At 36.9% G+C, this 13,337-nt stretch overlaps 1 long non-coding RNA gene across 1 annotated transcript in view; it reads right to left on the bottom strand.

Annotated features, from left to right (window-relative positions):
* Positions 1-12,548, bottom strand: part of LOC139844324 (uncharacterized) — a 30,897-nt gene extending 18,349 nt beyond the window's left edge. The window contains exons 1-2 of the long non-coding RNA XR_011757906.1: positions 12,035-12,548; positions 10,558-10,616 (exon numbers count right to left, since the gene is read on the bottom strand). This is a non-coding gene — a long non-coding RNA (uncharacterized lncRNA). The remainder of the gene's footprint in view (positions 1-10,557; positions 10,617-12,034) is intronic.
* Positions 12,549-13,337: the final 789 nt, after the last annotated feature.

Raw genomic sequence — 13,337 nt, 5'->3', positions numbered from 1 at the left:
CCTTCTCTTTTTTCTTCTTATGTAATTTAAATTTATATATATAATTATAATTTTAATTTTAATTTTAAGTTCAATAATAATAAAGTATATTCGAGGGTATTTTTAATTCGGGTTTCAAACCATTTTAAGCTAAGGAAATATTGGGTATTGTTCGGGGTATTGTTCTTGATTCCAAGGTCAACCATACAGTCGTCTACCATCATTACGTCTACGCAATTTGCCTACAATATTGAGTCTCAATATTGAACTGTGAGTTTATAGTCTCCCTTTTTAAATACTTTAAATATTTTTGGGCTGAGAGTACATGCAATTTATTTTAAACGCGATAAGACACAAGTACATACTAAATTCTACACTGAGTTAAACCGAAAATCCCTTAGCTTTGGTAACTAGTAGCTGCCAGTACATAGGATATGGACTGGTGGGCGCGAATAATTGTATATGGATCCATAGGGCTTGACATTCCCGTCCGAGCTAGAGCGCTAGCCTTTTAACGGACGTATGTTATTTGAGTTTAAGACACGTTGGTTTGCGTGTATTAAAACGAATGGGGTAATTATCACTATAGCGTTAAGTTTAGTTACCAGGGTGCTCTGTTACGTAGAATCTATTGATAAACTTTTGATGAAATCTTGTGGTCTATCTTTATATATGTTTATGACTCGAGCAATTAAACCTATAACTCACCAACATTCGTGTTGACTTTTTAGCATGTTTTATTCTCAGGCCCGTAGAATGCTTCTGCTGTGATATGCTTGTTGCCTGCATGGAGTCTCTCATGCTTTGTACAAAGTTTATTGCATTCAAAATAAAACTGCGTTGTGTAATAAATAATTGGACTGTGATGTCAACCTGTAAATTAAAGACTTATGTATTTCGGTGTTTTGCTTATACCTAAGCACTCGCCCACATGTTTATAACTTTCTATGTTTAGAAAGTCATTTATTTTAATGAATGCAATATTTTATCAAAACGTATCATATAGAGGTCAAAACCTCACTATGAAATCAATGATTAACGTGCCACGTCAATAGCGATTTTGACGGGTCGTTACAGTTGGTATCCGAGCTTGAGGTCATAGGGAACCAGAAATTACATTAGTGTGTTTAACTGGTAATTTTTAGGATGTATTAGTGAGTCTGGACTATGACCATATCTGTTTTTACTGATTTTTGCTTATCATTTGGTCAAAAACATTATATGTGATATATTTATATGCTAACGTAATTGTTGTTTCAATTATGTGATAGATGACTTCTTCTAATCCTATCATTTTGTACGACTCGGAATCGGACACTGAATCTATTTTATCCACAACTGAAAAGGACGTTCCAATACCTATTAAAGAAGAAATTGTGTTAGCCGGGAAATCTCAACTCACGGTAAACCCAGAGGAGGTTCCAGCTCCACCCAGCTTTAGTTTTCCGGAGCCACAGTATCGTTGGCATGGACCCATGATCCCTGGAGTAAACGAGGATCGTCCATTTCTAAACAAATATGGACATTGGTCCAGATATACCGCCGACGGGTGGGTTGTGCCGATTACGCCTGGCAGATTTCGGTTCATGACCACCGGTACATATTCTCGCAGTTCGTCATCATATTCTCCTACACATGACTCAGACAGTTCGTCATCAGACGAAATCAGTAAGGAGGAGGATTTCGCTAATGAAATAAAAGAGGTCACTAAGGAGAAATTCCAACTTGCTATAGATAATAAAAACAACCACAATAATAAAAAGTCCTTAATTATTAAAAAGGAACATGACCATTCTATCCGTAACCACCCTTATTGTATTAAACCCACTGAGGCAACGGGTACCTCAAAACCTCAACCAAAAATAAAATACACTGCCAGAATGTCTGTCGGACCATGTGCACACAAACAATTGGCAGAGAGAACCAAATGGGAAGAAGTTTCTGATAGTTCTGAATAAACGACCTCGCAACCATAAATCTTCCATGCGCTATTCTATTGCTTATGTGTGCTACTCTATCTTGTTATGTAAAATAAGCATATGTAAAATATCAGTATTGTATGGTATTGTATTATTTTGGTTTATTAATAATAAATGCATGAAATGATTATTTGTATTATTACTACTTCTTATTATTATTATTACATAATAATGTAGTAACTCGCTATAATTTTTCATAGTGGAATATTATTAGGATTTTAGTAGTTAATTCCTTGTACTAGCTATTATGTATGAACTTAACGGGTAGGTAATACCCTAGAAATAATTATAAAATGCTAATAAGAAGAAAAGGCTTTTATAATAATCGGTTCATACTATTAATATGCTACGATTAACTATTGACAACTCATTTTACCTATAATATTCTATATGAATAAATTATATCTGTTGTGTTTATTGAAGAAACATGTCTCAAATGTCGGATGCTGAGTTTGAGCAACTAGTCGAGAAACGTGTGAATGAAAGAATTGATGCAACCGAGGCAGCAAAAGCAACAGCCGAAGCAGCAGACAAAGCAGCAGCCGTAAACACAAACTCACGAAACGGATGCTCATACAAAACTTTTCAAGGATGCAAACCACAGACGTTTAGTGGAACCGAGGGACCAGTCGGTCTAACCCGATGGTTTGAAAAGATGGAGTTCGTTTTCAAAATCAGTAATTGTGCAAACAGAGACAAGTCAAAGTATGCTTCGTGCACGTTGCAAGATGGTGCACTTACTTGGTGGAACAATTATGCTAAAGCAGAAGGAATAGATACGGCATATGATATCTCTTGGGAAGAACTGAAAAAGATGCTAATCGAGGAGTACTGTCCTCGAAACGAGATCAGAAAAATGGAATCTGAGTTACGTAATCTGAAGGCTATCGGCGCGAATCTCAATAACTATGAAAAGCGTTTCATGGAACTAGCCTTGTTGTGTCCTGAATTGGTGCCAAACGAGAAACGAAATATAGAAATGTATATTGACGGTTTATCGATCAATATCAAAGGAAATGTTACATTGTCCAAACCAAATACGATGCAGGAAGCCATGACAATGGCACACCAACTCATGGACCAGATCACAGAGAGTTCGATTAAGGCACCAACTACCGAAGTCAAGACAACTGAAGGAAAGAGGAAATGGGAAGACTATAAGGGCAAAAGTACTCACCTGAAGAAACAAGAAACTTTTAAAGGTAAACAAGATGGGGCAACTGCAAGTCCAAACTATAAGGGACCCCATCCGTTCTGCAAAAGATGTTACACACATCATGCAGGTTATTGTCAAGTGGTCTGTGATAAGTGTAACAAGAAAGGACATGTGGCGAAAGATTGTTATGCCACCGTTTCTGAAGTAAAGACAAAACCGACCGATGTCAAGAAATGTTTTGGATGCGGGAAGTCTGGTCACATTATAAATCAATGCCCTGATAAGGAGAAGAACAAAGAACCCACACGTGGGAGGGAATTTAATGTTAGTACCAGTGAAGCACGTGAGGATCCTAATCTTGTCACGGGTACGTTTATCGTTAATAATCAACTAGCTTCTATTATGTTTGATACGGGTGCTGATAGAAGTTATATGTGTAAAGACTTTAGTTCTAAACTAAAATGTGCATCATTGCCTTTAGACGATAGATATACTATTGAATTAGCTAATGGTAAACTGATAAAAGCCGATAAAATTTGCCATGGTTGCGAAATAAATCTCGCTGGTGAAACCTTCAAAATCGATTTGATACCCGTAGAATTAGGAAGTTTTGATGTAATCGTTGGCATGGACTGGATGTCCAAAACAAGAGCGGAAGTTGTTTGCGCTGAGAAAGCAATCTGCATCCCTCGTAAGGATGAAACGTCATTAATGAGTTATGGGGAGAAGAACAACTCAAAGCTGAACTTTATCAGCTGTATGAAGGCCCATAAACTTATAAGAAAAGGTTGTTATGCTATTCTGGCACACGTAAAGAAGATCGATACTGAAGAAAGAAGCATTGATGACATGCCGATTGTAAGAGAATATCCCGGAGTATTTCCAGAAGAATTACCGGGGCTACCTCCACACAGATGTGTAGAATTCCAGATTGATCTCATACCAGGAGCCGGACCTGTAGCCCGATCCCCATATAGACTTGCACCTTCAGAAATGCAAGAATTACAAGACCAGTTGCAAGAATTATCGGACCGTGGATTTATTCATCCTAGTTTTTCACCTTGGGGTGCTCCTATTATGTTCGTCAAGAAGAAGGATGGATCTATGAGAATGTGCATAGATTACCGAGAATTAAACAAATTAACGATCAAGAATCGGTACCCATTACCGAGGATTGATGATTTGTTAGATCAATTGCAAGGATCAAGTGTTTATTCTAAGATTGATCTACGCTCCGGATATCATCAGCTGAGAGTGAAGGAAGAAGATGTTCCTAAAACCGCGTTCAGAACCCGTTACGGTCACTATGAGTTTCTAGTCATGCCTTTTGGATTAACTAATGCTCCAGCAGTATTCATGGATCTAATGAATCGCATCTGTAGACCGTATTTAGACAAATTTGTCATTGTTTTAATTGACGACATATTGATTTACTCGAAGAACAAGGAAGAACATGAGCAACACTTAAGACTGGTACTAGAGATACTCAAGAAAGAAGAATTGTACGCAAAATTTTCGAAGTGTGATTTCTGGTTACAAGAAGTACAATTTTTGGGCCATGTTGTCAGTAAACATGGAATTAAAGTTGACCCTGCCAAGATCGAAGCCATTAGTAAATGGGAAACACCGAAGACTCCAACACAAATCCGTCAATTCTTAGGTCTTGCTGGTTACTACCGAAGATTCATTCAAGATTTCTCTAGAATCGCCAAACCCTTAACTGCATTGACTCAAAAGGGAAAGAAGTATGATTGGTCCACGGAACAGGAATCCTCATTCCAGTTATTAAAGAAGAAGTTAACGTCTGCACCCATTTTGTCATTACCAGAAGGAAATGATGATTTCGTGATCTATTGTGACGCTTCGCGCCAAGGTTTAGGATGTGTATTAATGCAACGCACAAAAGTTATCGCATATGCCTCACGACAAATAAAAATTCATGAAAAGAACTGTACGACGCACGATTTGGAACTTAGAGCAGTAGTTTTTGTACTCAAAATATGGAGACACTATCTATATGGCACCAAGTGTACAGTGTACACCGACCATAAGAGTCTTCAGCATATTTTTGATCAAAAATAACTCAATATGAGGCAACGTCGCTGGGTAGAGTTGTTAAACGATTACGATTGTGAAATCCGTTACCACCCCGGAAAGGCTAATGTTGTAGCTGATGCCCTAAGTCGGAAAGAAAGAGTAAAACCTCTTAGGGTCCGAGTTTTGAATATTACAATTCGTACTGATCTCACAAAGCAAATTCAAGCAGCACAGTTAGAGGCTTTAAAAGAAGAAAATGAAAAAGGAGAAATGAGCAGAGGGTTAGAAAAACAGCTTGAAGTAAAAGCCGATGGAACCCTGTATTTTGCTGATAGGATATGGGTACCAAAACATGGTAATCTAAGGCAACTAGTACTGGATGAAGCACACAAAACGAGGTACTCAATTCACCCAGGAAATGGGAAAATGTACCACGATCTCAAGAAGTTTTATTGGTGGCCTAATATGAAGACAGAAATTGCTGCTTATGTAAGCAAATGTTTGACGTGTGCAAAGGTCAAAGCTGAGCACCAAAAGCCGTCAGGATTACTGTAACAACCAGAAATTCCGTAGTGGAAATGGAAAAGAATAACCATGGATTTCATTACGAAATTGCCAAGGACTACAAGTAGTCATGATACTATTTGGGTGATAGTTGATCGTCTAACTAAATCAGCTCACTTTCTACCAATAAAGGAGACAGACAGTATAGAGAAATTAGCACGCCTATATTTGAAGGAAGTAGTTTCCAGGCATGGTGTACCTATCTCCATCATATCTGATCGCGACACCCGATTCACATCACGTTTCTGGCAGTCATTACAAAAAGCATTGGGAACTCGATTAGATATGAGCACTGCTTATCACCCACAGACAGATGGTCAAAGTGAAAGAACAATACAAACATTGGAAGACATGTTACGGGCATGCGTGATTGACTTTGGAACCAGTTGGAATCGACACTTACCGTTGGCAGAATTTTCATACAATAACAGCTATCATACGAGCATCAACGCAGCGCCATTTGAAGCACTTTACGGTAGAAAGTGCAGATCTCCTATCTGTTGGAGTGAAGTAGGAGAAAGACAACTTACTGGACCAGAAATTATTCATGAAACCACCGACAAGATCATTCAAATACAACAGCGATTGAAAACGGCCATGAGTCGCCAAAAGAGTTATGCTGATGTAAGAAGAAAACCGCTAGAATTTCAAGTGGGTGACAAAGTCATGTTGAAAGTGTCACCCTGGAAAGGCGTTGTACGATTCGGTAAACGAGGAAAGCTAAGTCCTAGGTACGTAGGACCCTTTGAAATCACCGAAAGAATTGGAGCAGTTGCTTATCGATTAAAGCTACCGCAAGAACTTAGTAGTGTTCACGACACATTTCACGTGTCAAATTTAAAGAAATGTTTAGCTGAAGAGGATGTCGTAATTCCTCTTGACGAAATACGAATCAATGATAAACTCCATTTTGTCGAAGAACCTGTGGAAATCATGGACCGTGAGGTCAAACAATTAAAACAAAGCAAAATACCGATAGTTAGAGTTCGTTGGAACGCTAGACGAGGACCCGAGTTTACTTGGGAACGTGAGGATCAAATGAAGCAAAAGTATCCACATTTGTTCACTGATATCGCTCATAAAACAGGTACTACTCAAAATTTCGGGACGAAATTTTCTTTAACGGGGAGGTTATGTGATGACCCAGAAAATTTCGATTAATTTAAACCAATTCTCTATATGATTTAATATTATGTAAATATACATATAAATATATATATTATAAGATGTACAAGTAAAACACTAATTGCTACTGTAAAAACGACTTTGCTACAGTAAAACACTATTTGCTACAGTGAAACCGTATTTTGCTACAGTGCTACAGTGAAAACGACTTTGCTACAGTGATTTGCTACAGTAACACTATTGCTACAGTAACACTATTGCTACAGTAAAACACTATTTGATGTCGCCGAACTAGCAAACAAAAACGGAAAAGGCGGCCATGCGATCGCATGGCAAAAACACTGAAAACTCATGCGATCGCATGAGCTACAGTAAATGGAAAAGTATTATAAATACGCCAGTTTTCTGCTCGTCAAACATCCTTCTCTTTTTTCTTCTTATGTAATTTAAATTTATATATATAATTTTAATTTTAATTTTAATTTTAAGTTCAATAAAATAAAGTATATTCGAGGGTATTTTTAATTCGGGTTTCAAACCATTTTAAGCTAAGGAAATATTGGGTATTGTTCTTGAATCCAAGGTCAACCATACAGTCGTCTACTATCATTATGTCTACGCAATTTGCCTACAATATTGAGTCTCAATATTGAACTGTGAGTTTATAGTCTCCCTTTTTAAATACTTTAAATATTTTTGGGCTGAGAGTACATGCAATTTATTTTAAACGCGATAAGACACAAGTACATACTAAATTCTACACTGAGTTAAACCGAAAATCCCTTAGCTTTGGTAACTAGTAGCTGCCAGTACATAGGATATGGACTGGTGGGCGCGAATAATTGTATATGGATCCATAGGGCTTGACATCCCCGTCCGAGCTAGAGCGCTAGCCTTTTAACGGACGTATGTTATTTGAGTTTAAGACACGTTGGTTTGCGTGTATTAAAACGAATGGGGTAATTATCACTATAGCGTTAAGTTTAGTTACCAGGGTGCTCTGTTACGTAGAATCTATTGATAAACTTTTGATGAAATCTTGTGGTCTATCTTTATATATGTTTATGACTCGAGCAATTAAACCTATAACTCACCAACATTCGTGTTGACTTTTTAGCATGTTTTATTCTCAGGTCCTTAGAATGCTTCCGCTGTGATGTGCTTGTTGCCTGCATGGAGTCTCTCATGCTTTGTACAAAATTTATTGCATTCAAAATAAAACTGCGTTGTGTAATAAATAATTAGACTGTGATGTCAACCTGTAAATTAAAGACTTATGTATTTCGGGGTTTTGCTTATACCTAAGCACTCGCCCACATGTTTATAACTTTCTATGTTTAGAAAGTCACTTATTTTAATGAATGCAATATTTTATCAAAACGTATCATATAGAGGTCAAAACCTCACTGTGGAATCAATGATTAACGTGCCGCATCAATAGCGATTTTGACGGGTCGTTACACACCATCACCGTAGGATTATTTTATTAGATTTTCCTTATGTAACCCTGTTAGTAGTTTCATAGTTTACTCATGTATTGTACGAACCTTATGCGGATGTATGCAACTTTCTTATTAATGAATAGAACTTAATGTTGTATAAATTTTTGCACGGTGTTCTATTTACGCTATTGTATGATGATTTTGTGGTATCTGTATCTGGTTGCTTTACTTAATTAATTGTGTGTGGTGTTGATTCCATACTGGGTGCCTTATGCAATAATATTATTGAATGCTGGATTTTGACTTGAGTCGAAACTTTTGTTCAGAGGAACAATGGCAAACGGAAGAGTCCCAAGGGAAATGCCCACAGCGGCACAGATTGAGGAAATGATTGCTGCTCGAGTAGCTGCCGCTATGGCGAATGCCAACCCCCAAGCTCCACCCGCTAACCAGAACAATCATGACGGGTGAACCTATAAGGAATTTCAGAGCTGCAAGCCCCACAATTTCTGTGGTACTGAGGGGCCAGTTGGACTGACAAGGTGGTTTGAGAAGTTGGAAGCTGTGTTTCATGTGAGCAACTGCTCGGAAGTGAACAAAACTAAGTACGCCTCCTGTACTCTGTCAGACGGCGCTTTAACCTGGTGGAACACGCTTGCTCAAGCTAAAGGAATTGACGAGGCTTATGCTACCCCGTGGGAGGAATTCAAAGGGGCTATGATCGAGGAGTACTGCCCCAAAATGGAGATTCAGAAAATGGAAGCTGAGTTCTGGGAGCTGAAGGTTGTGGGAACCGACCTTGATGGCTATAACCGAAGGTACCTGGAACTAGCCTTGATGTGCCCCACGATGGTTACCCCTGAATTTAAACGAATGGAACGGTACTTGTGGGGACTCCCCAAAACCATTCAGGGAAATGTTACCTCTTCCAAACCAGCAGATGTCCCGGAAGCTATGCGCATGGCGCACACCCTGATGAACCAGATCACCTGCAAGGAACCAGAGTAAGCGAAATCAGAATCAGGAGCTAGTTATGAGAAGCGTAAGTGGGAAGGCAATAAAGGAAAGATCTTTGATCAAAACTCAGCTAAGAGGCATGAGAGTTTCAAGGGAAACAACGACTGGAGGAACCCCAACCCGACCCCTAGCTCAAACCCTAACTACAAGGGTAGTCTCCCGCAGTGCAAGAGATGCTACAAGCATCATACTGGGTACTGCAACGTGGCCTGTGAAAAGTGTAAGAGGACTGGGCACATTGGCAAGGACTGCAAGATCACCACTCCAGCTGTGAAGACAAACCCTACTGGACCAAGAAAGTGTTTTGAGTGCGGTCAACAGGGCCACTTCAAGAATGAGTGCCCGAACAAGAAGAAGGATGTCGGACCAGCACGTGGGAGAGTTTTCAACATAAGCGCCAGGGATGCCCGTGAGGATCCTGATTTGGTCATAGGTACATTCACTATCAATAACCTATTTGCTTCTGTATTATTTGATATCGGTGCCGATAGGTGTAATACCCCGTCAAAATGTGGCATTGACGTGCTGTATTACCAGAGGTCAAAGTTTGATCGATGTAAGCTATATGCAACATTTTTAAAGCAATAGTGGCATTTTATTCAAAAACCAAGCGTTTACAATACTTAAAGAAAACCAACAAAGTACTAATCAAAACCAAATGTATTTAAAATGAAAAGACATAATGCCACTATCAAAGTCTAAACAAGTCTTCAATCCATATGCATGACCTCTACTGCCTTACTAGCTACAGCGGGAGCATTTCCTAATTACCTGAGAATAAACATGTAAAAATGTCAACACAAAGGTTAAGTGAATCATAGGTTTAAGTAGTATAAAGTGTAGAGTATAGACCACAAGATTTGTTTGTTTGCATGATTTTCCGGCATCTTTAAAATATAAAAAGATTATATAAGTTTGAGCACCCGGTAACTAAGCCTTAACGTTCGTTTAGTACCCCTGTTGTTATGTACACCTAACCAAAATGTACCACCTCAAATAGTATACGCCCGTTAAGTTTAGGTTAGTTTCTAACCCGGACGGACGGGGATGTCAAGCCCTATGGATCCATATACACCTATTTCCGCCCACCAGTTCTTAAACTGGTAGTTACTAGTTACCCAAGCTAAGGGATTTTCAGTTATAACTCAGCATAGAATGTAAGTTTAGCACTTGTGTCTATTGTAAAACAAAAAAAGACTTGTATTCTCACCCCGAAAACAGTTTATAAAATAGTTAAAAAGTTGGGGCTATGACTCACCTTATGAGCGCAGTAAACAATATGATAGTAAATAGCAGCGGTAGTCCAAAGTTGTCAACCTATCATCATTAGGGTTTGAGTTAATTGGATCATCATGGTCATCATCATCATCATTATAGTTATGTGTTTGATATATATGTTCGTATATATTACCGGTGTTCCTTTCTAGAGTTTTCAATATTAATCATTCCCACAGTTTAGATGTTGCATAACTCAAACGATCCTTGTTGCTATCAAGTAAGTCAATGGACAGCCAGATGTAACCGGGGGCTAGGACTCTTGATCCGACTTTAAGTCGTGACATTCGAGATCCACAACCTTATCCCAAACTGGCAACCTAGACACCATCCATGACCGTAAGTAGCGGTGAGTCTCGTGAAAGTCATACGTTATTTGTTTGTGATTTTTAATTCCACGTATGTTCTAGTGAGTATAGGAATACTTCACTTGATTATTTCTTTCCATGTATATACTTACACACATACACATATACTTCTAATTATGAGGTACGTATATATGTTTCTACATTTATACATGCGTGCACTCATGTATTCATGTATATCTACATATACGCATGAACATAATCTTTCATATATATCTATATGTTTCATATATACAACATCCATATTTTATCAAATATTTATCAACATAATACCTTATAGCAATAATATCCATATTCAAGCATATTCGTTATAATGTAAGTATTATCTTTAAAGACAATTCATAACTTTATACTTAATAATATTAACTTCATAATATTATCATGTTCATTACCATTCAAGTATTATAATATGTGTTATATATTCATATACTATTCCTATTCGTATAAGTATTATTATACTTATATTATTATTATTTTTTTTGTTACATATATTTATAGATTCATCTTTTATTTTAGAAACTCGGTTTAAATTTACTTTTTCCTTAGTTATATAAAACCAGATTCCAACATATTATACTTATAAAATTATGTGTACTGAGAATGTAAAATTAGTATGCGGTTATGAGTTGAAACTGTAATTACATAAATTTATTTATTTATTTTTGTTATGTCAACTATAGTTCATGGACTAACTATGTAACTTTACACTAGTACATCACCTTTATTGAATTGAACGTACATAGACAAAAAAAAAGTCTTCATTATTTTATTATTTTTAAAATTACTTTGGTAAGAGTGACCATAGTGTAAGGACCAAGTGCTAATATTATATGTAGTTTTTATCTTCTTACTTCTAGTATCATCATCATCTGTGAAAAAATACGAAAACAGAGCAAGTGGTATTTACTTCAAAGCTTTTAGTTTCACTTTCGTTTTGAAAATAAATAAATAACAGTAACTCTTAAATATAACGAAAGTATTAGTGAAAATATTAAGGTTCCGATTCATTGATAATAGTGTGTTTAATCATAATCATAACTAAAATTATAGATATATAGAACATGTAAAATTAAATCATAAGTTTTGGGTTAGTACCTTTGGGAAGAAATTGAACAAAAAGAGAGGAGTGTTGTTTGGGAATAGATCACGACCGCAATAACGGAGAGCAGCAACAACAAAAGAAATAGCAACAGCAAGCAAAATGGTGTATGCGTGTTGGTGGTGGTCGAGGGTTGTTATGAGGGTGGTGGTATTAGTTGACTAGGAAGTAGCCGAAGGTGGTGGTGGTTCTCGGCTACAAGAGGGAGCCGAAGGTGGTGGTGATATTGAAAGTATTTGAGTCGTGGAATTGTTTAGAAACAAGGAGTAAATTTGTGTGACTATCGAATGAAAAATCATGAGGGTTCATGGGGCTTTTATAGGCTAAGAATTTAGGTTAGATTGGGACTTGAATTCCACAAGGATTGGGATATAGTCAAGTTAGTTATTAGGATGAAATTTATATGGAGTTAGGATGCCACAAAAATTGGGATAGAGTTCTTGTTATAATGGGATTCAATTTTCATAAGTTTGGGATAAACTCAAGTTGTGTTGTTGAAGGTGAAAGTTGGGTTGCTAATGTATCCATATATTTATTTTTATTTATTTATTTTTTTTCCCCAAATAAAGTATGTTTTCAGTTTGTGAAAAGGCCTACTATATAATCTCGATCACTCTGCTTTTTTTTTTTTTAATTTTTTTTTATTATTCATGGTTGCACTTACAGCATTCCAAAATTATATGTAGATGCATAAGTCACTAGACTACATTGACAAATTATGGAGTATTATTGTTATCACTCCCTATTATTATTATTATTAAATTTTTTTTAGCCTAATATATATATATATATATATATATATATATATATATATATATATATATATAATTTAATTTTTATCATTTTAATTAATGTGCATTTTAGTCCCCGCACATTTTATTCGCGTTAGTCCTTCGTTAAATTTTTATTGATGATGACGAGCCATGATCGTTAGTTTAGTTAACCTCGTTACCCATTTCATTACTTTCATTAGTTTCGGTTTTCTAACCGAGTAAGTTTGCTTTGGACAACCTAAGTTTCAAGTTCGTTCGTATAAATAAAAATGATCGAAAAAGTTGGGGTGTTATAATAGGAGTTACGTATGTAGACATTTTTGTTCTAAGATAGACTGGTCGTTAGTGCCTTCAGACGAGAGTATTCTGGTTGAAGTAGCCAATGGGAAGCTTGAGAAGGCTGACCAAATTGGCCGAGGAGGTATAATAAACTTAGCTGGTGTGGATTTTGAGATTTATCTAATACCCATCAAATTGAGAAGCTTTGATATGATTGTCGGTATGGACTGGTTGTCCAAGGTAAGAG

This window comes from Rutidosis leptorrhynchoides, chromosome 4 (genome assembly GCF_046630445.1).
Source record: "Rutidosis leptorrhynchoides isolate AG116_Rl617_1_P2 chromosome 4, CSIRO_AGI_Rlap_v1, whole genome shotgun sequence".
In the NCBI taxonomy this organism is placed as follows: Eukaryota; Viridiplantae; Streptophyta; class Magnoliopsida; order Asterales; family Asteraceae; genus Rutidosis; species Rutidosis leptorrhynchoides.
This window is presented reverse-complemented; position numbering and strand designations above follow the sequence as displayed.